Genomic DNA, 27,170 nt, shown 5'->3' with positions numbered 1-27,170 from the left:
TACACACACACAAACACAGCCTTATTGCTGGCGAAAGTAGGAAAATTAAATCAGAAGTGCCCCTTGAACTTTTCCTATGCAAGCCTATCCTTTTGCCACATTTCAGGCTTTAAACATAGATATAAAACTGTATTTTTTTGTGAAGAATCAACAACAAGTGGGACACAATCATGAAAAAAACAACATGAGGGTTAATTATAAAAAACATTTGACATGTTTCTGTGGACATTATGGATATTATTTGGAATATATGTCTGTTGTCGTGACCACTTTCCTGTGGATTTCTGATCATAACGCGACAAACAAACGTCGGTATTTTGGGTATAAAAATAATCTTTATGGAACAAAAGGAAAATTTGTTGTCTAACTGGGAGTCTCGTGAGTGAAAACATCCGAAGATCAAAGGTAAACAATTAATTTGATTGCTTTTCTGATTTTCGTGACCAAGTTACCTGATGTTGCGCTATGCTATCGATAAACTTACACAAACACTTGGATTGCTTTCGCTGTAAAGCATCATTTCAAAATCTGAGATGACAGGTGGATTGACAAAAGGCTAAGCTGTGTTTTGCAATATTGCACTTGTGATTTCATGAATATGAATATTTTTTAGTAATATTATTTGACTGTTGCGCTATGCTATTCAGCGGTTGCTGACGAAAATGATCCCGCTAACGGGATGGGTAGCGCCAAGAAGTTAACTGACTTGCCTAGTTAAATAACTATATATATTTATATAAATAAATAAATAAATATATATATATATATTATATAACTCAATAGGGTCTTTATTAGATCAATATCTGTAACTGCAGTATTTTATCTTCAAACATGTCAAATGGATATGTACAAGTGAATAGTCATGGATGTGAGCCGACTCAAATGATATACGTTATCCTATTAACTCGCTGGTTGCTCAGCTCCGAGAGGAACTCTTTGTCCAAAACCATCTAATAGAAACACGGAGGCTTTGTTCCCCGGTGGGGAAAGGAAAAGGAGATAAGTTGCCCTGGATAAGAGCGTCTGTCAAATGACTAACATGTAAATGTTACATGAGATAAGGAGGCGGCAGGGTGGACAAGAAGCAGAAGAAGGGGTCTTGATTGTAAAAGCGGCAGATGCATGGCCTCCTAAGCGAGGATCGAGGGGGGGGGGTTAGAGGGAGTGGAACTCACATCTCATCAACACTCTATAAAAGGTGGAAGTTCTACTTTCATCATATCGCCCTCCCCCCTTCTCTATAACCAGAAGGCAGTCATGTTCTATATTTCGAACTATATTAGTGTGTGTGTGTGTGTGTGGGGGGGGGGGGGGTGTAGGATGGTAATGCAAAGCCTTATGTGGTGCAGCCATCTGCTCATGGTGGGAAGTATGTGGCTTAAGCACCAGCTATCTTCATACTAACGGTCTCACGTTACATCTACTGTACATCGCGTGTAGGTGCTGTTGTTGGCCCTGTGTTTTGCTGGTCTGCCTAAAAACAGGGGCTCGATTCAATCAAAATCATAGGACATAAAGACCTCGCTACTTCTACCAGGTGCTTCCTCACAGGTACACGTTTGTGTGTGTGATCGAATGTGTGTGCGCATTCCTGCATGTGTGCGTTGAGCCACATGTGGGAAGTCGTGTTAATTCTGATGAAGCATTCTCGTAACACTAATACCTCCAGAACAGGAGCAATGACTTCCCAGGCAGCTGCCCTGACCAAGGGGTTGGTTTGGTGGGTAGTCAGTCCACTCATCCTGCATGCTTGGCAGCTTTTATGAACAGGCATGCCCAAAACCCCTGCCTGGCTGCGTCACCACCCAAAACACACAGCACAGGGAATCCTCTTCCCCTAGCTGCAACCAGAGTATCTGTGTGTACTGTGTTTGTTTGAGACTGACAAAAGTGGGCCCTGAGCCACAAGCACTCAGGTAAGAGCAGGAGCTCAAGGTGAGAGTGCTACACACAGATGCACGCGCACACTTCCCTTTGCAGTGAGGCTGACTGAATTTGCATTCCAGTGTTCACAGTAAACCATCAAAAAATTAGATCGTTTCATATGCACCAACCAGAGATGGAGATCAATGGTGCTGCTGAGAAGGGAAATGAATCCTCTCCCTCCCTCTCATGAAAAAGGAAGCTGGACTGTTGAACATGCTCCGAAATCGCATAAGATACGGTTGTTACTGTAATGAATGCTTCAGAAAGGCCACAGTGTTAGAATAGCAACACAGAGCATACCTATGGGGAGTGACAGATGGGCCTGGGTCCTAAATGGCACCCTAATCCCTTTATCGTGCACTTCTTTTGATCAGGGCCCATAGAGCTTTAGTCAAAAGTCGTGCACTATATAGGAACTTGGGTGCTATTTAGGATGCAGACAGGGTCCTACGGTAGATACCTGTATTGTTCTCCAGGGAGAGGTGACTGGGAGAGAAGGAGCAGAGGTGGGGTGGTGGAGGGTCTCTGGTTTCCTTTTAGCCATAATCTTGCGTGACTGCGAACAATGTACTTCAAAAGGTGAGACGGCACTGGCCTTCTTTAGGGCCCCTGTAAAACCAAGCCCCCCCTACAATATCAATGAACATGAAAGACCCTAAGGGTACACAGTGATTGCAAAAGCAATAACGGCAGGAATATGGGGATAGGTGTGTGAGGAGACACCCAAGTTCCAGTATGGGAAGCAGAAAGCACACCAGACCTCAGAGCTAACCTTGCATGTGAAAGAAACCCTTTAACGGTGAATAGATTTAAAAAAAAAAAAACATGGTCTCTCTCTCAGGTCTCGGAGAAAGAAAAAAAAACAGAACCACAACACTCAAACTTGACCCATACACACCTCTAACACCCAGGTCCAGTCCTAGTGTTGACGTGAGCCTAACCATGTCTAAGATTCTCTACTGCACTTGGTCTGCCTTCCACATCTCATCCACACAGATAGGCAGAGGTGTGTGTGTGTGTGTGTGTGTGTGTGTGTGTGTGTGTGTGTATTTATATATTTGTAGTTGAGTACTCAACTTGTTGTGTTAGTTTATTAAAAAAGGTTAAGGCATTCCAAATGGGTTAAGGAACAGACAATATATTAATTTCTATCAGTATTTATCAGTGAAAATTACGGTTAGTAGACAGGCCTTTGTATCTGTATCAATCAAACTTTATTTACTGTATAAAGCTGAGACATGACTAAAAAAAGGCATTTAAAAGCGGAGATCCGCGAAGGTAAAAACCCCCCACAAAAGACAGTCACTGGTCGCCCCAGGCGCATTTGTTGTTCTATTTTTCTTTTTAAAGAGGTGTTGAGCATCCAGTGACATAACAGAAAAGATAGAACATACGCTGCTGTTCAATTGTGCGTGTAATGATGTACAGTGATGACCAAGGGAATAAAACAGTGTTGATTGTTTAGCTTTGACTTCAGGAAAGGCATTGCCAATTTTGTATGTTTTTGGGGGGGGGTTCTGCATGTCATTACAATTGTGGAATAGTTCTAGTTCTGTGGACACATCAACAACTGGACATCAACTGCAGACTTCCTAACTTGAAGCTGAAGTTTATCATGTGTGATGTGTATGGAACTGGAGCTTGGAGGGAATAGTAAGGCAGACCTGTTGGCTGGTGCTAAGCAGACCAGGCCTGTTATTAAAATATGGGCTGCTTTCAGACTTGATATACTGTACATGCTGCTTTCTGACTTCATATACTGTGCAGTTGTGAATTCTTGTTCTCCATGCATCCAGCAGTCTGTCTGACAAGTCGACAGAGCATTGAAGCCTGCCACGTGAGGCTTACATTCGCTGGATTTCCCCGTGAGTATCTCACGTCCCTTTATGGCTCCTTAAAAGGATAGTTCACTCCAAAATCAACGTGTTTCAGGCCTTTTAGGATCTCAAATATGGTCAAAATGTCGAGATGAGTCCCACACCATCTGTTGTGTATATCCAGCTATAAGCCTCAATCCCAAATAAATGGGAAAGAAAGCCACCACCAGAAATGATGACATAAGACATCCAGCTACATCTATACAACAGATGGCATGGTTCATGCCACAGAGTCATCTCAAACATTTGACCACTTTCAGGGCCTGAGCAACAACATCAATAAATAAAACAAACATTCATTTGTGTGTGAATTGTTCCTTTAAATCCGGAATCTGACTGACAACAGGGCAAAGGTTGTGATGGAGCATGAAGGTATAACTTTATCAATACTGTAGGGCTACCTGTGGAACAACCCAGTTCTCGTGGCCGCGGCCACGACCAGGGCTAGTCAGTATTATTCCAGAGCAGTGGTGTGGTGGGCGGAACGTTCCGCAGGGTTCCGGAGTGTTAAGAGTGAGTCTGGCCTGGAACTCCCCACCAGCAGCAGGGCAGTAGGCCCCAGGTGGGATTTATGAAGTGTTAAGAATGTTTTGATCTCAAAACCTGATGCAGGCCATCTGGGAGCAGTCTACACCTCACTGGCGCCTCGTCCTCCATCCACCCACTCCCCCTACAGAAAACACTCAGTGTATCTAATATACAGGGAGGTAGCCTGGGTAGGGTAGGAGAGTTAAAAAGTTGGAGACCATGCCCTCTTTTCCCAAGCCACAAGGCCCCCACAACCCCAACATCAATCTCCATCTGGCACAAGGCAGGCTGTCACATTCCTTCCCCAGAACACCCTACCCAACTCGACCAAATATGGACTGGGCTGATACATTCGGTACTGCTGACAAATGTGTCTCAAGTGATTGAGCGGATTAAGTCTATCAGCACAGCCCTTTTATAGGGTGAAGAGCAAAAGCATCCACTTGCTCATTCATTTCTAGAGCGGTCTGAGCTGCAATCGCTCCCAAGACCCCATGCATGCTTCACAGAAGTTTACACACTTGAATAATGCAACACAGCATGTAGAAATGTTGACACTGTTCATTACTGTTCGCAAAACAATGTCCATACAGGCTAGAACACTATCCAATGCAAGATGATACATACCACCACAGACCGATGCTGGCACAAAGACCGCACACTCAATGAGCTGTATACCGCCATAAGCAAACAGGAAAACGCTCATCCAGGTGGCGCTCCTAGTTGCCAGGGACTTTAATGCAGGGAAACAAATCAGTTTTACCTAATTTCTCCCAGCATGTTAAATGTGCAACCAGAGAGAGAGAGGAAAAAAAAAAAAAAAAAAAAAAAAAAAAAAAAAAAAAACTCTAGACCATCTTTACTCCACACACAGAGACGCGTACAAAGCTCTCCCTCTCCCTCCATTCGGCAAATGTCACCGTAATTCTATCCTTCTGATTCCTACGTACAAGCAAAAAATTAAAGCAGGAGCACCAGTGGCTCGGTCAATAAAAAAAGTGGAATGAAGCAGATGAAGCAGATGCTAAGCCACAGGACTGTGTTGCTAGAACAGACTGGAATATGTTCCGGCATTGAGGAGTACACCACAGTCACTGGATTCATCAATAAGTGCATCGATGACATCGTCTCCACAGTGACTGTACGCACATACTGCACGATATTGTCAGTGAACATATCGGAATCGGCCGATATTAGCTAAAAATGCCAACATCGGTATAGGCCGATATCTGACAGAGCAGTAGCTTGGATCAAGTGCCATTCTGGCTTTGGCTAATGAGCCTTATTTTTTTGTGTGGTCTCGTTTTGGTATTGAGATAATAAACCTGGTATCGGTATTCAAGTCAAAATGCTGGTATCGTGGCAGCACTAGTTATAGGGCTATAGGCAAGAGTCATAGATTCTCCAGCCGACGTTGCGCGTCGTCTCTGACTGGTAACATATTGATCTGCATGATGAAAGCATCTACCTTCAACTCTGTTTGCACTCTGCAGTCTGGACACATGCTGAGCTTCAGCAGGCAGGGAGGGAGGGAGGCACACACACCGGTTTTGACAATACCAGTGTTACAATGTTTTTTCCATGGCAAAAATGTAAACACGAAGCTCTCTTGGTCCTTTAAAAACCTGCTGCCTGTAAAATAGTGTGCTATAGCTTGGAAAATAAATACATGTGACTCTGGATGACAACATAATGGTGTTTATTTCCAACATCAGGGCTGTTTTCCTAATAAAGTCACATTCGCTTCGTGTTTTGTTTCCTTGCCATGATACGAACAAGTATCGTACAGCGCACACACAAACGCACGCATGCTAGCACGCACACCAACACTCACACAAACGCATAGCTTCCACAAGTTCAGTAAGGTGAGCACTCCACGGCAGGAGCCTCTGATTGGTCGGCCTGGGGTTCTGGTTTCTATACATCAACCTGTTGCTCAGCTGTTCCCGTGCAGCATGTGCAGGGAAGGGAGGACATTACCATGGCAACACAAAGTGCAGGAAAGGGAAAGGTGTTATGGGTGCTAGTATGATGCGTGAGACGATTATCAATAGAAGTTATTACAAGTGACATTTTCACAGCAGAGGGAGTAGGGAATGCTGAGAGAATAGAAAGGGGGTTCCCTGAGGACGGGGTCAAAGATACGAGTGTTTTGTCACACGATGAGGAATATGGAAATAGCATTGTTTATGTCAAATAAAGAATGGAGCCTTGGGAGCGGCAGGTAGCCTAGCGGCTAGATCGTTGGGCAACCTGAAGGTTGCTGGTTCTAATTCCCGAGCCGACTAGGTGAAAAACATCTGTCCATCTGCCCGTGAGCAAAGGCCTAAAACCTTAATTGCTCCAGTGTCCCTGGCCGTGACCCCGCTGTCCGCTGGGGTTTTAGGGGAGGGGGATGTGCAACAAAACACACTTGTTACACACCTGTACATGTGTGAAACAGAACAAATATCAGCACTTTCGGTATTGAGCTACGTTCCTAACCCAGAATCCCATTGAAACACAGGGACTGGTTTAATCCTGACTTTACCCCTCAGGCATCATAATGGAAGACATTAGATCAAGGGGATCAAAAGGGGACATGAGATCTGTTTGATCCAACTTATTTGAGCTAAACACACGACGAGGGAGATCCTCATCTTAGACTATGAAGCACAACAGTCAAACATCAACCCCGAGGTGTGTCCACACCAAATGTACCACATTGGTGTCAGCAGTGGGATATATCCATAGCCCCACAGCCAAACAATCCGGAGTGCACTAGCACAGTCGTGTTAAAAAGGCATACAGAAAAGGGCTCGGCCGAAGGAGGACCTGATCCTCCATCAGCACTCCTACTCCGAGATGCTTTTTTAACATAGGCCCTGTTCAGTTGGATCAGTCACTTCGATCTCTGACAGCCTAGCTCCCTCCTCCACTTTGACTCTCCCCCCCCAGAAACCCTCGCGCCACCTGGCGGGTCACGGAGGATTAGCCAATCAAAAAGGTCAGAGGTACATGGAGCTTCCAGTGGATTAACGCCACAGCCAGACAACAAACAAGAGGCAGTGGACTGGTTTACTCAGGTTACTCATGTTGGGAAATAAGTTAGTCGACCGCATTTAGAACAATTCCTTGACTCAAGACCACCTTAAGAGCACCCTAAATCTATACCTTAAGCCTTGAGATAACCTTGCCTCGCCTTCTCAAATTCAATGTGCAGATATGGATATAAAAGAGCTGAAGCTCTGAGCTATCCAATCAGGCCCCAGTCTTACTACTCCTGTTGTTTCACCCACTGCATCATAAGGCGGAGAGAAGGGGCAGAATGGGAAGGAACTAGAGAAGGAACCAGAGAACTCACCTGTGGATTGTTCTTCTCACCCTCGCTCTGCTGGGTCTTACTGTTCTTCTTACAGCCTTTGCCACCTGGCGGGCTATTAACGGCTGATAATAGGCTCCCCTTTCAGTCCCTAAGGCAGCGCTCTGCTCTCAGGGTCCCCGAACCATTCAGGCTTGCCGCTGTGCTGTTTAATGTAAGTGACTGACCCCCAAGCATGCAGCCTTCTGGTTTTGACTGCCTCCCAGGTGGGCCATTTTCCAGATGTGATGCTGCCACCCAGGCAAACTGTTTTCAGGCTCTCTCTCTGCTTTATTTTGGCAGCAGCTCGCTAGCTCGGCTAGCCCTGGGTCTGAAAGCCTCAGACGTGCCCCACTGCTCGGTCCTTGTCTACCTCCCAAAAAGGTCAGCCTGCACCTGTAAGACACACACAGAACAGAAGGGTTCGACATAAACACAGAGAAGCCAACTAACTGAGTACAAAGAACCTTCAAACTCACAGGGTAGATTATCAGAGGACTGGTTTCCGGAACACAGATTACGCCTAGACAAACTCACAGGGTAGATACTGTAAAAACAGTCAAAGCCTTGATTTTACTGGTGTGTCATTGAGTTTGGTCTGCTTTGCTGTTGTGGTATTGTGGAGTTGAGGTCAACATTATTTTAGGGAGGTATTACTTGAAGACAAGTTCAAGTAGGGAGAATAGCATTTTAGAAAATCTATAAATTGCTACCTCAAGAGACTGTTTCACATACAGTGCAAGTAGGAAATGGCCTATTCTGCAAGTAGGAAATAGCCTACTACGGCCCAAAGCAAGTGGAGTTTGTCAAAAGGCACCTAAATGACTCTGACCATGAGAAACAAGATTCTCTGGTCTGATGCAACAGGGACTGGGAGACTAGTCAAGATCGAGGGAAAGATGTACGGTGGGTGCACAGTAGAGAGAGATCCTTGATGAAAACCTGCTCCAGAGTGCTCAGGACCTCAGACTGGGGCGAAGGTTCATCTTCCAGCAGGACAACAAACATAAGCACACAGCCAAGACAATGAAGGAGTGGCTCGGGACAAGACTCTGAACGTCCTTGAGTGGCCCAGCCAGAGCCCGGACTTAAAACCAATTAAATATTTCTAGAGAGACCTGAAAATAGCTGTGCAGCGACGCTCCTCATCCAACCTGACAGAGCTTGAGAGGATCTGCAGAGAAGAATGGGAGAAACTCCCCAAATACAGGTGCGCCAAGCTTGTAGTGTCATACCCAAGAAGACTCGAGGCTGTAATCACTGGTCAAAGGGGCTTCAACAAAATACTGAGTAAAGGGTCTGAATACTTATGTAAATATGATAGTTATTTATTTTTAATACATTTTCCAACATTTCTAAAAACTATAAATTTTTCCTTTGTCATTATGGGGAATTGTGTGTAGATTGATGAGGGAAAAAATATAAATTTTAGAATAAGGCTGTAAAGTAACAAAATATGGAAAATGTCAAGGGGTCTGAATACTTTCCGAATGCACTGTATCTTTAAGCATGGTCAAGTTAATAGTTATGTTGTGGATGATGCATTAAACCACCCAGACACATAAAAGATGCAGTCATCCCTCTGAACTGAGCTGCAGGACAGGAAGGAAACCGGCTTAGGGATGTCACGAGGCCTTTGGTGATTTTAAAACAGTTAAGAGTTCAATAGCTGTGATGGGAGTAAACTGAAGATGGAGTCACTACAATGTTGATCTATGATAATGACCTAAATGACAAAGTGAAAAGAACACAAATATACAGAATAAAAATATTCCCAAACATTCAAAAGTACACAAGGCACAGAATTAAAAACAAATACCGTATAATTGCTGTTTAGCTATGATCCCCAACACCTTGACAGAGCTTGAAGAATTTTTAAAAGAATAAATGGGCAAATATTGCACAATACAGGTGTGCAAAGCTCTTAAGAGACTTACCCAAGAAGACTCACATCTATAAATCAAGCGTTTCTAACATGCATTGACTCAGGGGTGAATTCTTATTTAAATCAATGTATACAGTGTTTAATTTTGTATTCATCTTTTTTTAATTTAATTTTTCTTACAGTTTGACAGTATTTTGTGTAGATCATTGACAGAAAATGACAATGAAATCCATTTGAATCCCAGTTTGGAACACAAAATGTGAAGAAATTCAAGGCAGACTTTCTATAGTCACTAAAGTAGGGCTACAAAGAGTCGGAAACCTTCCGGGAAATTTCAGGACATTTTTAATGGGGAGGTTAATCCCGGGAATTCTCCTTAAATTCATCAACATTTTTAGTTTATATCAGTCAAACTTTTTTTGTGGGATACACCTAAGACAATTCTAATTCTAACTCCAGCCACTTTAATAATGGAAATTGATGGGAAATGTAAATATATCACTAGCCACTTTAAACAATGCTACCTTATATAATGTTACTTACCCTACATTATTCATCTCATATGTATACCTATATACTGTACTCTATATTGTCGAGTGCATCCTTATGTAATACATGTATCACTAGCCACTTTAACTATGCCACTTTGTTTACATACTCATCTCATATGTATATACTGTACTCAATACCATCTACTGTATCTTGCCTATGCTGCTCTGTACCATCACTCATTCATATATCCTTATGTACATATTCTTTATCCCCTTACACTGTGTATAAGACAGTAGTTTAGGAATTGTTAGTTAGATTACTTGTTGGTTATTACTGCATTGTCGGAACTAGAAGCACAAGCATTTCGCTACACTCGCATTAACATCTGCTAACCATGTGTATGTGACAAAATTTGATTTGATTTGATTTAGGTCTTGTGGCATGTTATGGTTAAACTATCCCCAATTCAATGGAATTGCAACCCTTTGCATGCACAGTGCACTTCATCACATGTACAGCTGATTCTCAAGATCTTGCACAGGAATGAGATGCTATTGAGCCCACACTACTAAACTGTCTGAGCCAAGGACTACATGCTTTCTGGTATGTTTTGATTACAATACTGGGTGGGGTGAATATATTTTATACGACATACAATATTTTTTGTTAACTAATAAATAGTATCCTACAGCAAAGTGTGTTTAAATCATTTCTAACTTGTTAACAATTTCTGCTAGTTGGTTTTTGCTACCATGTGGGTTTTTAGCTTGCTTGAGCCTGCCAATTGAGTGTTAATTCACCTGTTTCCATACATTTCATTTTAAAACATTTATCTTACAAATGAGTTGTTTAATCTAACTGCTTAACTATTTATCTGTACATGGAATTGTTTGTTTTTTTACTCATTTGTCTTATTTTACAGGAAAATGCCACGGGCATTATCTGACACGTGGAGACATTTCACAGCAACTAATGTAGAAGGAAAAGCTGTGTACATTTGCAAATGTACACAGCAACTAATGCTAAATTATGTGAAAAATGCAACAAAGATGCAGAATCTGGCCATGCGCATAAAGTTCCCTCAGCGCTCACAACAAGCAACCTCTGATAATTTTCACCTTGAATAGAACTTTTGTCAATCAGGCTCCTTATTGATAGCAACAGCTCATGGTCCTCCTGGAATCAGAAGTTTTTCTTTACTCAATGGGGGAACGTAGTCAGAGAAATTCTGATGAATGTCTTGCTCGAGCTGTATTAGAAGAGATTTCTGAATGTTCTTCGCCCAGCATATACCCCTCCAACCAGACATGCTTTATCTACTAATTTGCTGGATGCAGAGTTCAAGTGAAGGTCAAGCAAATCATAGAGAAAGCAGATTATTGCAATCATCTCTGATGGGACATTGAACGTTCGTGGACAAGGAATAATTAACTACATTATCTCCACCCATCAACAGTCTGCCGATATGGACTTCCCCATCAAGAGGATCCTCCTGGATGATATATTTTGGGAGAGAGTGGTAAGCAGCCTGAAACTCCTTAAACCTATAGCAATAGCCATTGCACTGATTGAGGGAGACAATGCCATCCGGTCTGATGTTCAGACTCTGCTTGCAGATGTAAGAGAATAAACTCATACTGCCCTGCCCACTTCACTGTTGCTCCAAGCAGAGTAAACTGCAGTTCTGAAATACATCAAAAAGCATGAAGACTTCTGCCTGAAGCCCATATATGTCGCAGTGTACATGTTGGACCCCAAGTATGCTGGCAAGAGCATCCTGTCTGGTGCAGAGATCAACAAGGCCTATGGTGTCATCGCTACCATGTCTCGCCACCTTGGCCTGGATGAGGGCAAAGTTCTTGGCAGTCTGTCGAAGTACACTTCCAAGCAAGGGCTTTAGGATGTAGATGCAATGTGGCAGTCGTGCCAATATATCTCATCAGTCACCTGGTGGAAGGGACTTTATGGATCTGAGGCTCTTTCACCTTTAGTTTCTGGACTATCATTTTACAGATGTATGTTGAAAACATTTTTGGGAGAAGCGATGGATCATTGGGATCATTCAATATTCCCTTTTGTTGTTTAGTGATATCATCCCGTGTGAAGAGTCACAAATGTAACTTTAATTAAAATGAGTTGACTAAATAGTTGTTTTTTCTATTGGAAGGATTGAATCATTTGCAATTATGTCTACTTATGATCAGGTAAGATGTTTATGATTCGGTCTCCATATGAGATGGTAAATATGTCCAATGCAAAAAACACCTACATTTAAATGGTACTAATATTAATGTGCATATATTTCCGTTAATTCCCATATATTCCCGTTAATTCCCACAGAAAGTTTCCACCTCTGAATATTCCCCAAAATGTGCAACCCTAGCTGTAAGTAGTGGCCACCGGCAGCACTAACACCTCTACTGTGGAATTGAGGATACAGCTATTGTAAAATAAAGAAAATAAGTACTCTGGTGGGAAAATGTGCCATTCAAGACTACTTCATGCTCTATCATTATTTGTGAATTACAGGACTCCAGCTTCAGCTAGCAAGCATCAAAAACCCCAGTACCCAGCCCCTCTGTGAGACATTATGAACAGCATGAACTCATTTCCAGTACTCTTACAGCCCAGCCCGGAAGGCCTACTCAAAACTGTTTAAGGCAAGGACATATTTTTCACTGTGTTACTTTGGTAACGGCCTTGTGATTTTTAGCCATTGAACAAACAAGGAGAGGGTGACTCAGATCGACTCCCTGGCGCTTGAAAGAGTGACAGAGGGAGCGCAATCACAAACAAAACATCAATTATTTAGTTAATTTAATTAATGTTAGCAATCAGTGACTATCTGCCAAGGACACACTGACAAGGAGGGATGAAAATAACATATGGCATTGGCAAGACTTCTGTCAGAGACTGCCTTCCCTCCTTTCCCTTTTCCACATTTTGTTGTGTTACAGCCGGAATTTAAATTGATGACATTTAGATATTGTGTCACTGATCCACAAACAATACCTCAATGTGAAAGTGGGTTTGTTTGAACATTTTTGAGATTAATATAAAATGGAAACCTGAAATGTCTCGAGTCAATAAGTATTCAACCTCTTTCTTATGGCAAGCCTAAATAAGTTAAGGCGTGAAAATGGCCTTCACAACTCACATAATAAGTTGCATGGACTCATTGTGTTATGACTACCTCATCTCTGTACCCCACACATGCAGATAATTGTCACGCCCTGGTCTTAGTTCTTTGTTTTCTTTATTATTTTGGTTTAGGCCAGGGTGTGACATGGGTGATTTATTGTGTTCGTCTTGTCTAGGGGTTTATTAGAATATGGGGTTGTGTTCAGTTTTGTTGTCTAGGTAAGTCTATGGTTGCCTAGAGTGGTTCTCAGAGGCAGGTGTTTATCGTTGTCTCTGATTGGGAACCATATTTAGGCAGCCATATTCTTTGGGTATTTTGTGGGTGATTGTTTCCTGTCTTTGTGTTTTATGCACCAGTTAGAACTGTTACGGTTTTCACGTTTATTGTTTTGTAGTTTGTTCATGTTTTGAGTTCTTATTAAAGAACCATGAACTTCAACCACGCTGCGTTTTGGTCCACCTCTCCTTCCCAGGAAGAATATTGTGACAATAATTGTAAGGTCCCACAATCGAGTAGTGATTTTCAAGCACAGATTCAACCACAAAGACCAGTAAGGTTTTTCAATGCCTCGATTGGCAGATGCAAATATCCCTTTGAGTATGATGAAGTTATTCATTAGGCTTTGGAAGGTGTATCAATACAACCAGTCACTACAAAGATACAGGTGTCCTTCCTAACTCAGTTGCCAGAGAGTAAGGAAACTGTTCAGGCATTTCACCATGAGGCCAATGGTAATTTTAAAACAGTTAGAGTTTAATGGTTGTGATATGAGAAAACTGAGAATGGCTCAACAATGTAGATACTCCACAATACTAACATAAATGAGAGTGAAAAGGAAGCCTGTACAGTATAAAAATATTCAAAAACATGCATTCTGTTTGCAACAAGGCACAAAAGTAATACTGCAAAAAATGTGCCAAGGAAATTAACTTTTTGTTCTGAATACAAAGTGTTATGTTTGGGGTTAATCCAATTCAACACATTACCAAGTACCACTCTATATTTACAAGTGTAGTGGTGGGTGTATCATGTTACAGGTATGCTTGTAATCGTTAAAGGAGTACGGAGTTTCAGGATAATTTTTTTTTTACCCGAATGGAGAAAAGCACAGGCAAACTCCTAGAGAAACACCTTGGTTTAGTCTGCTATCCAACATATACTAGGAGATAAAATCACCTTTCAGCAGGACAATAACCTAAAACACAAGGCCAAATCTACACTGGAGTTGCTTACCAAGACGACATTGAATGTTCCTGAGTGGCCCAGTTAGTTTTCACTGATATCGGCTTGAAAATGCATGTAAAAAAATGTAAATGGCTGTCTAGCAATGGTCAACAATCAATTTGACAGAGCTTGAAGAATTGATTAAAGAATAATGGGTAAATATTGTACAATCCAGGTGTGCAAAGCTCTTCGAGACAAACCCAAAGACTCACAGCTGTAATGGCCGCCAAAGGTGCTTCTACAAAGTATTGACTTATCATGTTAAATGAAGAGTCCCTTAAGGATGTTAGGAAAGAATATCATGGGGTGGGACACGCATGCACACACGCACCTTCCCCAAAACACATGTAAATATTGTTTGATAAATTACCTGCACAGGATCGGTACATCCAAACATCACACCTGCGGGACAGGTACAGGATGGCAACAACTGCCCGAGTTACACCAGGAACACACAATCCCTCCATCAGTGCTCAGACTGTCCGCAATAGGCTGAGAGAGGCTGGACTGAGGGCTTGTAGGACTGTTGTAAGGCAGGTCCTCACCAGACATCACGGGCACAAACCCACCGTCGCTGGGCCAGACAGGACTGGCAAAAAGTGCTCTTCACTGACGAGTTGCGGTTTTGTCTCACCAGGGGTGATGGTCGGATTCACATTAATTGTCAAAGGAATGAGCGTTACACCGAGGCCTGTACTCTGGAGCGGGATCATTTTGGAGGTGGAGGGTCCATCATGGTCTGGGGCGGTGGGTCACAGCATTAAATACATGTTTTTTTTTTCCCTCACCCATCTACACACCCATAACGAGAAGGTGAAAATGTGTTTTCAGAAAATGTTTGTAAATTTGTTGAGAATGAAATACAATACTGAGTCAATACTTGGTAGAAGCACCTTTGACAGCGACTACAGCTGGGAGTCTTTCGGAGTAGGTCTCCAAGAGCTTTCCACACCTGGATTGTACACTCAATATTTTCACTCATCTACCAATAGGTGGCCTTCTTTGTACAGCATTCAAAAGCTTCCCTGGTCTTTGTGGTCGAATCTGTGTTTGAAATTCACTGCTCGACTGAGGGACCTTACAGATAATTGTATGTGTGGGGTACAGAGATGAGGTAGTCATCCAAAAGTCATGTTAAACACTATTATTGCACACAGAGTGAGCAAATGCAACTTAAGGACATTTTTACTCCTGAACTTATTTAGGCTTGCCATAAAGACATTTCAGCTTTTCATTTTTATTTATTCAAAATTTCGAAAGACAAAATTCCACTTTGACATTATGGGGTATTGTGTGTATGCCAGTGACAAAAAATCTCAATTTAAATCTATTTTAAATTTAGCTGTAACAAAGTGGAAAACATCAAGGGAGGTGAAGTGTTTCTGAAGGCACTGTTAATGCGTTGCAAAATAATGGGTGTAATGACCAATGACAATCCCCATGGTAATGTAGCCGGGCGGCAGTGTAGCCTAGTGGTTAGAGCATTGGACTAGTAACCGAAAGGTTGCAAGTTCAAATCCCCGAGCTGACAAGGTATAAAAAAAAGTTGACAGTGCATGTCAGAGCAAAGACCCAGCCATGAGGTTGAAGTAATTGTCAGTAGAGCTCCGAGACAGGATTGTGTCGAGGTAGAGATCTGGGGAAGATCTGGGGACCAATAAAGGTCCTCAAGAACACAGTGGCCTCCATCATTCTTAAATGGAAGAAGTTTGGAACCACCAAGACTCTTCCTAGAGCTGGCTGCCTGGCCAAACTGAGCAATCGGGGGAAAAGAGCATTGGTCAGCGACGTGACCGAGAACCAGATGGTCACTCTGACAGAGCTCCAGGGTTCCTCTTGGGGGATGGGAGAACCTTCCAGAAGGACAACCATCTCTGCAGCACTCCACCAATCAGGTCTTTATGGTAGAGAGGCCAGACAGAAGCCACTCCTCAATAAAAGGCACAACAGCCCGCTTGGAGTTTGCCAAAAGTGGCAGCAGTGTAGCCTAGTGGTTAGAGTGTTAGACTAGTAACCGAAAGGTTGCAAGTTCAAATCCCCAAGCTGACAAGGAACAAAATCTGTCATTCTGCCCCTGAACAAGGCAGTTAGAAACAGCGGGTTATTGAAAATAATAAAAAAAATTAACTGACTTGTCTGGTTAAATAAAATGCACCTATAAAAGGACTCTCAGACCATGAGAAACAAGATTCTCTGGTCAGATGAAACTCATTGGCCTGCATGAGGTCAATCTTGGTTTCATCAGACCAGAGAATCTTGTTTCTCATGGTCAGAGTCCTTTAACTTTTTATGGCTGAGTAGCTTGGATGAAAAGGTGCCCATTGGAAATAGCTAGCTCCTCAGTCTCAGTTGATAATATATGCATATTATTATGAGTATTGGATAGAAAACTCAAAAGTTTCCAAAACTGTCAAAATATTGTCTGTGAGTATAACAGAACTGATATTGCAGGTGAAACCCTTAGGAAAATCAAAACAGGAAGTGGCTTCTATTTTGAGAACTCCATGTCTCATAGCCTCCCTTTGCTGGATTTAAAGGGATATGAACCAGATTCCTATCGCTTCCTCAAGGTGTCAGTCTTCAGACATACAGTGGGGAGAACAAGTATTTGATACACTGCCGATTTTGCAGGTTTTCCCACTTACAAAGCATGTAGAGGTCTAATTTTTATCATAGGTACACTTCAACTGTGAGAGACTGAATCGAAAACAAAAATCCAGATAATCACATTGTATGATTTTTAAGTACGTCATTTGCATTTTATTGCATGACATAAGTATATTTGGTACAGAAACCTTTGTTTGCAATTACAGAGATCATATGTTTCCTGTAGTTCTTGACCAGGTTTGCACACACGGCAGCAGGGATTTTGGCCCACTCCTCCATACAGACCTTCTCCGGATCCTTCAGGTTTCGGGGCTGTCGCTGGGCAATACGGACTTTCAGCTCCCTCCAAAAAGGATAAATTGGGTTCAGGTCTGGAGACTGGCTAGGCCACTCCAGGATCTTGAGAGGCTTCTTACGGAGCCACTCCTTAGTTGCCCTAGCTGTGTGTTTCGGATCGTTGTCATGCTGGAAGACCCAGCCACGACCCATCTTCAATGCTCTTACTGAGGGAAGGAGGTTGTTGGCCAAGATCTCGCGATACATGGCCCCATCCATCCGACCCTCAATACGGTGCAGTCGTCCTGTCCCCTTGCAGAAAAACATCCCCAAAGAATGATGTTTCCACCTCCATGCTTCACGGTGGGATGGTGTTCTTGGAGTTGTACTAATCCTTCTTCCTCCAAACACGGCGAATGGAGTTTAGAGCAAAAGGCTCTATTGTTGTCTCATCAGACCACATGACCTTCTCCCATTCCTCCTCTGGATCATCCAGATGGTCATTGGCAAACTTCAGATGGGCCTGAACATGCGCTGGATTGAGCAGGGGGATCTTTCGTGCGCTGCAGGATTGTAATCCATGATGGTGTAGTGTGTTACTAATGGTTTTCTTTGAGACTGTGGTCCCAGCTCTCTTCAGGTCATTGACCAGGTCCTGCCGTGTAGTCCTGGGCTGATCCCTCACTTTCCTCATGATCATTGATGCCCCACGAGGTGAGATCTTGCATGGAGCACCAGACCGAGGGTGATTGACCGTCATCTTGAACTTCTTCCATTTTCAAATAATTGCGCCAACAGTTGTTGCCTTCTTACCAAGCTGCTTGCCTATTGTCCTGTAGCCCATCCCAGCCTTGTGCAGGTCTACAATTTTATCCCTGATATCCTTACACAGCTCTATGGTCTTGGCCATTGTGGAGAGGTTGGAGTCTGTTTGATTGAGTGTGTGGACAGGTGTAGTTAATACAGGTAATGAGTGGAGAACAGGAGGCTAAAACTAACAGGTCTGTGAGAGCCGGAATTCTTACTGGTTGGTAGGTTTTCAAATACTTATGTCATGCAATAAAATGCAAATGAATTACTTACAAATCATACCATGCGATTTTCTGGATTTTTGTTTTAGATTCCGTCTCTTACAGTTGAAGTGTACCTATGATAACAATTAGACCTCTACATGCTTTGTAAGTAGGAAAACCTGCAAAATCTGTAGTGTATCAAATACTTGTTCTCCCCACTGGAGTTTCAGGCTTTTATTTTGAAAAATGAGCCAGAACGATAAGATCGCGTCAAGTGGTCACATGAGTTTGGAAAGGTATTACTTTTCCCTCTCCTACTGTGAAAGACAGTTGCGGTTGATATATTATCGATTATATATTTTAAAAACAACCTGAGGATTGATTATAAAAAAACATTTGACATGTTCCTGTGGACATTATGGAAACTATTTGGAATTTGTCTGCGTTGTCATGACCGCTCTTTCTTCTGGATTTCTGAACATAACACGCCAAACAGAGGTATTTTGGATATAAAAATAATCTTTATGGAACAAAAGGAACATTTGTTGTGTAACTGGGAGTCTCGTGAGTGAAAACATCCGAAGGTAAACAATTCATTTGCTTGCTTTTCTGATTTGTGACCAAGCTACCTGATGCTAAGTGTACTTAATGTTTTGTCATGCGATCGATAAACTTAAACAAACGCTTGGATTGCATTTGCTGTAAAGCATAATTTCCAAATCTGACACGGCAGGTGGATTAACAAAAGGCTAAACTGTGTTTTCCTATATTGCACTTGTGATTTATTGAATATAAACATTTTTAGTAATATTTATTGAATGTAGCGCTATGCTATTCAGCGGTTGTTGATGACAGTTATCCTGTTAGTGGGATTGCAGCCATGACAAGTTAAGTGCCTTTTGGTGTCATGTCTGTAGGAAACCTGGCACCATTCCTACGGTGAATCATGGTGGCAGCATCATGCTGTGGACATTTTCTTCAGCGGCAGGGACTGCGAGACTAGTCAGGAAAGTCGTGAAAGATGAAAGGAGCAAAGTACAGAGAATTCCTTGATGAAAACCTGTTCCAGAGCACTCAGACTGGGGCGACGGTTCACCTTCCAACAGGACAACAACCCTGAAAAGACAATGCAGGAGCGGCTCGAAAGTCTCCGAATGTCCTTGAGTGGCCCAGTCAGAGTCCGGACATGAACCCATTCGAACATCTCTGGAGAGACCTGACAATAGCTGTGCAGTGACGCTCCCCATCCAATCAGACAGAGTTTGAGGGGATCTGCAGAGAAGAATGAGAGAAACTCACCAAATACAGGTGTACCAAGCTTGTAGCGTCATACCCAAGAAGACTCAAGGCTGCAATCGCTGCCAAAGGTGCTTCAACAGCATAATCATTATACAGGCAAGTGTGTGGGGGTGGATTTTGCAACTTACAATATTGCTCCATTGTTTACATTTGTTAATGGGCCCATTTGATTGTGGCTTTACTTTACTATCACAGCGATGGTGCATTGATTGTGTAGCCTAGAGATTAGTGATACAGGTTTAAACTCAACAGCCACGTGTACAGTGTACAGACCAAATGTACCCTATCAATAAAAGAAACAGCACATCCACTGCTGTGATGTCACATCAGATATTAGTCAGTAGTTACTGACAGCTTCCTTTACCTCTGAAAGAGAAGGGAGGAGGCCAGGAACAACTAGTGAGCCAAGAAAGAAAGAATGAAAGAAAGAGGAAGAGGAAGGCATCAGACATGAGACATTGAAAATAGATTAGATGGAGAGAAATAGCAGGAACAGAGAGAAGTGAGAGAGAATTTCAGAGAGAGGAAGAGAACGTTAGTGTGAGAGAGTAAAAGAAAGAAAGTGTAAGACAGGCTGAAAGAGAGGAGAAAAAAAAGTGAGAGGGAGCCTAAGGCAGAGTGAGTGACTATGCATTCTGTGCAGCAGCACCCCTGAGGGGCCCCTTGCTTCATTGGTTAGCTGAGGGTACATGAGGAAAGGAGAGGTCAGTACTAAACCTAACCCAGTCAGCCAGTCAAAGCAGAGGCTTGCCTGAGCAACAACTAGGGTGGAACTCTGCATATAACCTACATGGTATACATCTTCCCTCTCGACCCCCCCCCCCCCCTCCATCCATCCACCTCCGTTCCCCACCCTCTGTCTAAAAAGGCACGCTCTCCATACATAACTTATATTATACCCCCTCTCCCCCATCTACAACTGATAAGGTGGTCAAAGATAAGGTGAGATTGAGGATGACGAGGGTCTGCTCCAGGCCTGATTTAGGTCCCTTAGGAACATAGTGAGCAGGACTGATGGAGAAAAAAAAAAACACACGTTGAGCCAGCAGAGTAGAGGAGAGCTGAGCAGAGGAGAACAGTAGAACAAAGAAGCGAGCTGAGCAGAGAAAACGGGCTGCCTTCTGAGAATTTGCAGGCTGCTATCCATTCTATTGGCCAACATGCAATTATAGGAAAATAAAATGGATGACCTACGATCAAGATTATACCAAAGGAACATTAAAAATGAATATCTTATGCTTCACTGTGTCGTGGCTGAACGACGACACGGATAATATAGAGCTGGCGGGAGTTTCCATGCACTGGCAGGACAGAGAAGCTACGTGTCTATTTGTCAATTATAGCTGGTGCGCATTGTCTAATATTAAAGAAGTCTTGAGGTAATGCTCGCCTGAGGCAGAGTACCACACTATCTAACAAGAGAGTACTTATCTATATTATTCGCAGCCGTCGAGTTACCACCACAAACCGATGCTGGCACTAAGACCGCTCTCAACCAACTCAATAAGGCCATAAGCAAACAAGAAAATGCTCATCCAGAATCGGCGGTCCTCGTGGCCCAGGGACTTCAGACAAACTTAAATCAGTTTTCGCAAATTTTTACCAGCATGTCACGTGCAACCAGCGGGGGGGAGAAAATGACAAAAATAAAATTTAAAAAAATATTTTATTTAACTCTGGACCACCTTTACTCCACATACAGAGATGCAAACAAATCTCTCCCTCGTCCTCCATTTGGCAAATCTGACCATAATTCTATCCTCCTGATTCCTACTTACAAGAAGAAAAAAATTAAAAAGCAGGAAGTAACAGTAACTCACTCAATACGGAAGTGCTCAGATGACGCGGATGTTACAGGACTGTTTTACTAGCATAGACTGGAATATGTTCCTGGGATTCATCCAACGGCATTGAGGACTACGCCACCTCAGTCATTGGCTTCATCAACAAGTGTATAGACGACATTCCCACAGTGACCGTACGTACATATCCCAACCAGAAGCCATGGATTACAGGCAACATCTGCATCAAGCTAAGGGCTAGAGCTAACGCTTTCAAGGAGTGGGACACTAATCCGGACGGATAGAAGAAATCCTGTTATGCCCTCAGACGAACCATCAAACAAGCAAAGCGTCAATAAAGGATTAAGATTAAATCCTACTACACCGGCTCTGAAGCTCGTCGGATGTGGCAGGGCATGACAACTATTACAGACTGCAAAGGGAAACACAGCCGCGAGCTTCCCAGTGACACAGGTCTACCAGATGAGCAAAATGTATTTTATGCTCACTTCGGGGCAAGCAACACTGGAGCATGCATGACAGCACCAGCTGTTCTGGATGACTGTGTGATACATCGGCTACCGAGAGCATTAAGACCTTTAAACAGGTCAACATTCACAAATCCCCGGGGCCAAAAGGATTACAAGGACGTGTACTTAAAGCATGCGTGGACCAACTGGCAAGCATCTTCACTGACATTTTCAACCTCTCCCTGACCGAGTCCGTAATACCTACGTTTCAAGCAGACCACCATGGTCCCTGTGCCCACGGAAGCGAAGGTAACCTGCCTAAATGACTACCGACCCGTAGCACTCTATAGCCATGAAGTGCATTGAAAGGCTGGTCATGGCTCACATCAACACCATCGTCCCGGAAACTCTAGACCCACTCCAATTCACATACTGCCCCAACAGATCCGAAGCCCTTTCCCCCCTGGACAAAAGGAACAACTATGTGAGAATGCTGTTCATTGACTACATTCAGCGTTCAAAACCATAAAGCTCATCACTAAGCTAAGGACCCTGCGGCTAAACACCTCCCTCTCCAACTGGATCCTGGACTTCTTGACGGGCCGCCCCCAGGCAACAACACGTCTGTGTACAGCCCAGTACATCACTGGGGGCAAGCTTCCAGCCATCCAGGCAGTGTCAAAGACTCCAGTCACCCAAGTCATAAACAGTTCTCTGCTACCACACGGAAAGCGGTACCAAAGCGCCAAGTCTAGGACCAAAAGGCTCCTTTAACAGCTTCTAACCCCAAGCCATAAGACTACTGAACAATTAACCAAATGTTGTGTAGTGGTTCCAAAACTGTGGGTTTCAACCCAGCCAGGGCTCTAGGTGGGTCGCGGGATGACAGTTTGTGAAGAGCAAATTATTATTTACTTAACTTTCAGTATGGGAAAACGCTTTCAGTGTAAACTTAAACCAAGTATGTAGAAAAGACATACCTACAGTATATCTTTTTCAATAATAGCCTATAACCTTTGAGAATTTACAAACAAAATAAAAGCTAGACAAAAATCAGGCCCCCATTTACATTTGAGCCTAAGAACACAGCATTAGCCTCGGTCAAAATGTGTTACATTTTAGGGAATGAAGCTTAACTGCACAATTCTCTTTCAGCTCCATGGCAGGATGTGTAGAATTTCAGGAAATTACTTCTGAAACTACAACATTCTCTTCGCTGCCAAGATTATATTTTCTACTTATTTTTGGTGTGTGTATATTTCTTTCGCCACTCAACCATTATGGTGGGTTGCGGATCAAAAGACACCTCAATTGGTGTGTCAAAGCAATAAAGTTTGGGAACCCTACATGTAGTGTAAAGGGAGAAAAGGACAATTACACTCAATTTACACAACAGCGAGTGAAGTGGTTGACATGTATGAGGGGTGAACACGAGTACATAATGTCCTTTGAGGCACTAAGAGATGCAGACAGCGTGTACACACACACACTAACTCAGCGAGTGGATTAGAGGTCACTGATAAAAGTGTTTGCTCAGTGCGAAGCCTTTGCAGATGGGTGAGGCGATAAGGGAGTTCAATGGGGTGGCCTCGGGTGTGTTATGCAAATGAGGAAAGACACACACACACACACACACACACAAGAGAGACACACCAATGACTTATATATACACTAGATGACTAACAGGTGGGGGGGGGGGGTACTGTAAAGCCACTGTGCCTCCATCTTGACACCACCCCACCATTGTACTTTTGTTTACCAATAGAAATGCATGTATTCATGTCTACATTAGTTTTTTATCCATTTATTATATTACAGACAAATGTGCAGAGCTGTCATCAAGGCAAAGGGTGGCTACTTCGAAGAATCTCAAATATATTTTGATTTGTTAAACACATTTTTGGTTACTACATGATTCCATAGGTCTTATTTCATAGTTTTGACAGCTTCACTACTATTCTACAATGTAGAAAATAGTACAAATAAAGAAAAACCCTTGAATGAGTAGGTGTGTCAAATTTTGACGAATATATTATTTGTGTGTGTATTATTATTCGCCATAGACTATAAAAGCACCAGCTGCAAGTTATTTTAATTTAGGCAATCTGTTCAAGTATTTCCAAACATAATATAGAGACATGTGATCGTATGCAAATGTAAGCACGGTTTGAAATGATTATGTTTGTCAAATATAGCTATTTAGGCTTCTTGCTGTCAATTTGCGGTGTACAAACTATTTGTAATTATGTTTCGGCCCCCCGACCATCCATTCAAGAAAAAAAATTGTCTCTGGGCTAAATGTAGTTGATAATCCCTGCCTTAATACTTTAGAATTATATAAAATACTTATTTTTTTTATTCCTGAAAATCTATTTTTTAAGATTACTAAATGTTAGTGTCCCCTACCACCACAAAACTGTAGGATTGGACGACGGCCAATCAGTGGCTTCAAAGCTTCTTCATGGTCAATACAGAGCATCACCGCATGCACACACAGAGACACAGTACACACACACACACACACACACACACACACACGTCGCCCCAGATGGCACAGAGGGGCCTGGTATGTGTGATTGACCTTGGCTGCTGTGGCGATAGTCCAATTGGGCACCAGGCAAAAACAACCTCAGGAGGAGGGAGGGCTGTTGTCATTTTCGGCAACCCTTTAGTTACGCAATACTAAGCATAACCAAAAGCCCAGCTGAAGACAAGAAAAAGGAGGAGAAGGAGCACGTGTGTGAGTGTGTGTTCATGCATGTGTCCATGTGTGTGTGCACTAGTGTGTGGGTTGAATAAATAGAAAAAAATGCATACATTAAAAAAAAATTTTTTTTAAATATGCCAAAAGTATAATTCTTGTGCAATTCATATCTGTAGGCTACATTTATCTGGCGCTAGGCTCTAAAGCTTAGGCTATGCACTAACTGTAGCGCACCAAATACACAATTGTTAAATGCTTTTGTGAACTTCGGTAGAAAAAGTTAACACTGATCCAACCGAGGCGAAAAGGACAATGTCGGAGTTGAATTCAATAAGAAAAAAAAAAAGATCGGTGAAATGGAGAGTTGAAAAAAAATAGAAGGGAAGGTCAGAAGAGTAGGCTATTATCTGGAAAATATTTGGTGAGGTGGCAAAAGAGGATGATAGCAGTGCCAGCACTGGGGACTTCAAAATGGCACGTCAAGAGAACTGTACTGTTGAGATGGGTTAAATGGAATAGTAGCCTAACTGAAATTTGAACTGTAGGTCTTATAACCTCTCACATAGCCTAATATAATATTAACCCCTGCAGAATTAAGCATTTCTTGCAGTTAAATGATACACCAAATGTAAATTCTGACTCCGGAACAGGAGTAGAGAAATATGATTGGTTTCTTTCAGAATCTTGAGAAAATGAATGTGCGGTGCTACTGCTCTATCAGCATCTTAACAGCTGATAGTAGTATTTCAAAACATTCAAAATAAGCATCCAAACCAAACTGAAATCGTTTTTTTTTAAATTGTGTCGTTTGATAGATTTTAATTTCCTTCAAACCGGTGAAACTGATGCTATTTGGTGATTCTACACTGAAAATCTTTCCTGTATTTTTTGGTTTCGTTGAGTTATTGCATTTTCTCCCCAGTCCCTAAACGTCTTTGCTGCATGAGAGAAACAGAGATGAAAGAGGAAAGAAAACAAACCTTACTGATGTCAACCAGATTGAAGAATTCATTCTATCGATTTAGCAAATCAAATGTTATTGGTCACATACACACATTTAGCAGATGTTATTGCAGATGTAGAGAAATGCTTGTGTTTTTGTGACATTCTGGTATCTAAAAGGCCTGTCAATAAAAATAAAAAAATACTCCATCTTTGACTATATTAGTGGGTTAGGGTCGGGTGCGGACCTCACATCTTTAATTTATCACATATACGTCGGGCAGTTGCGGATGGGTTATTAGCAATTGCGGGCGGAACACACAGCTGACAATGCATCACTAGTGTGTGTCCGCATGCATGTTTATATACGCGTCTCTGTGTCCATGTACAGTGGGGCAAAAAAGAATTTAGTCAGCCACCAATTGTGCATGTTCTCCCACTTAAAAAGATGAGGCCTGTAATTTTCATCATAGGTACACTTCAACTATGGCAGACAAAATAAGGGAAAAAAATCCAGAAAAACACATTGTAGGATTTTTAAATGAATTTATTTGCAATTGATAGTGGAAAATAAGTATGGTATGATCATCTTAAAACATTTTTTCCCCCCACTTTGAGGTTAACTGTTTTTATAGACCACCTTCTCATTAAATCACTCTGCTATGTCATACATTCTACACTTGTCCTGGCAGAAGATGGATTTCGGCTAGTAGTAGGCACAGATCTAGGATCAGATTACACTCATTAAATTCCTCACTTTATCCCTCAGAGGGAGAAGAACTGAGGTGAGATCACCTAAGTGCATCTTAAGCCTACTCCTAAAAGTAAATGTAGGTTAGCCAATCCTGCAACTTACTGTGCAATGTGCACTAAACATTTGAATGTTACCCTGGTATGCCTGTTTTATAAGCATTGTATTATAACCTAATGATAAGGTTTATGATCAGGACAACTCTTCTCTCACAGATTCACTGTGACTCCTTTCCATTGAACCCAACTGACCCTTGTTGCTCAACTTTCAATTGAAAAATAGAGAAACCGCAAGAAAGTAGATTTCATAGCCATATGCATTACATTTAATCGTACGGGCCAGACAAAACGAGCTCTGACTCTTCCTTACCTTTGACTCTGGCATCTTGCCTAATTAAATAAAGGCAAAACCTTTATTTTTTTATTCTACAGTACAGAAGGTTGAGGAAAGTTAGATGGCTTGATCTCCAGGGTAAAAAAAAATTGACATTTAACCGGTGATCTAACGCAGCACTCGTCGCTTAAGTGGAGGTCATCTGCCTTCAGATCACTAGAAACCATTCAGGGAACATTCCCACAACCCCCCCCCCCCCAAAAAAAAAGTACATTCCCAGAAAGTTCTGGGAACCAAAATATATGTTAGCTGGGCTACAGTCCATTTCGCCACATCTCACACACTGACTACCTAGTAACAAAGAAAAACATTCCTGCTTGGTGTCATTAATGTAAATAAACAAGCCCAAAAAGAGTAAGACAACCTATATACCCAGCGTGACTCGTTGAATCATCTATGACCGGAAATGATAAACACTTTTGCTGAGGTGACATGACTTCGTTTCCATGGTCAGGGCCGGTTCCAGGAATAAGCGGCATACAGTGCCTTCAGAAAGTATTCACACCCTGTGACTTTTTCC

General features: G+C 42.4%; 1 protein-coding gene across 2 annotated transcripts in view; it reads right to left on the bottom strand.

The window, feature by feature from the left end:
• Positions 1–27,170, bottom strand: part of LOC135555913 (thyroid hormone receptor alpha) — a 92,443-nt gene that overhangs the window by 40,192 nt on the left and 25,081 nt on the right. The window contains exons 2-3 of one of the 2 annotated variants that reach the window (XM_064988721.1): positions 7,675–8,067; positions 2,387–2,535 (exon numbers count right to left, since the gene is read on the bottom strand). The gene's annotated coding sequence lies outside the window, so the exon portion shown is untranslated. The remainder of the gene's footprint in view (positions 1–2,386; positions 2,536–7,674; positions 8,068–27,170) is intronic. The other variant, XM_064988720.1, reaches the window with a different exon arrangement.

The sequence above is a fragment of the Oncorhynchus masou genome, chromosome 15 (genome assembly GCF_036934945.1).
Source record: "Oncorhynchus masou masou isolate Uvic2021 chromosome 15, UVic_Omas_1.1, whole genome shotgun sequence".
Lineage (NCBI taxonomy): Eukaryota > Metazoa > Chordata > Actinopteri > Salmoniformes > Salmonidae > Oncorhynchus > Oncorhynchus masou.
Note: the sequence above shows the minus strand (reverse complement) of the source record. Positions and strands in the feature narration are given on the sequence as shown.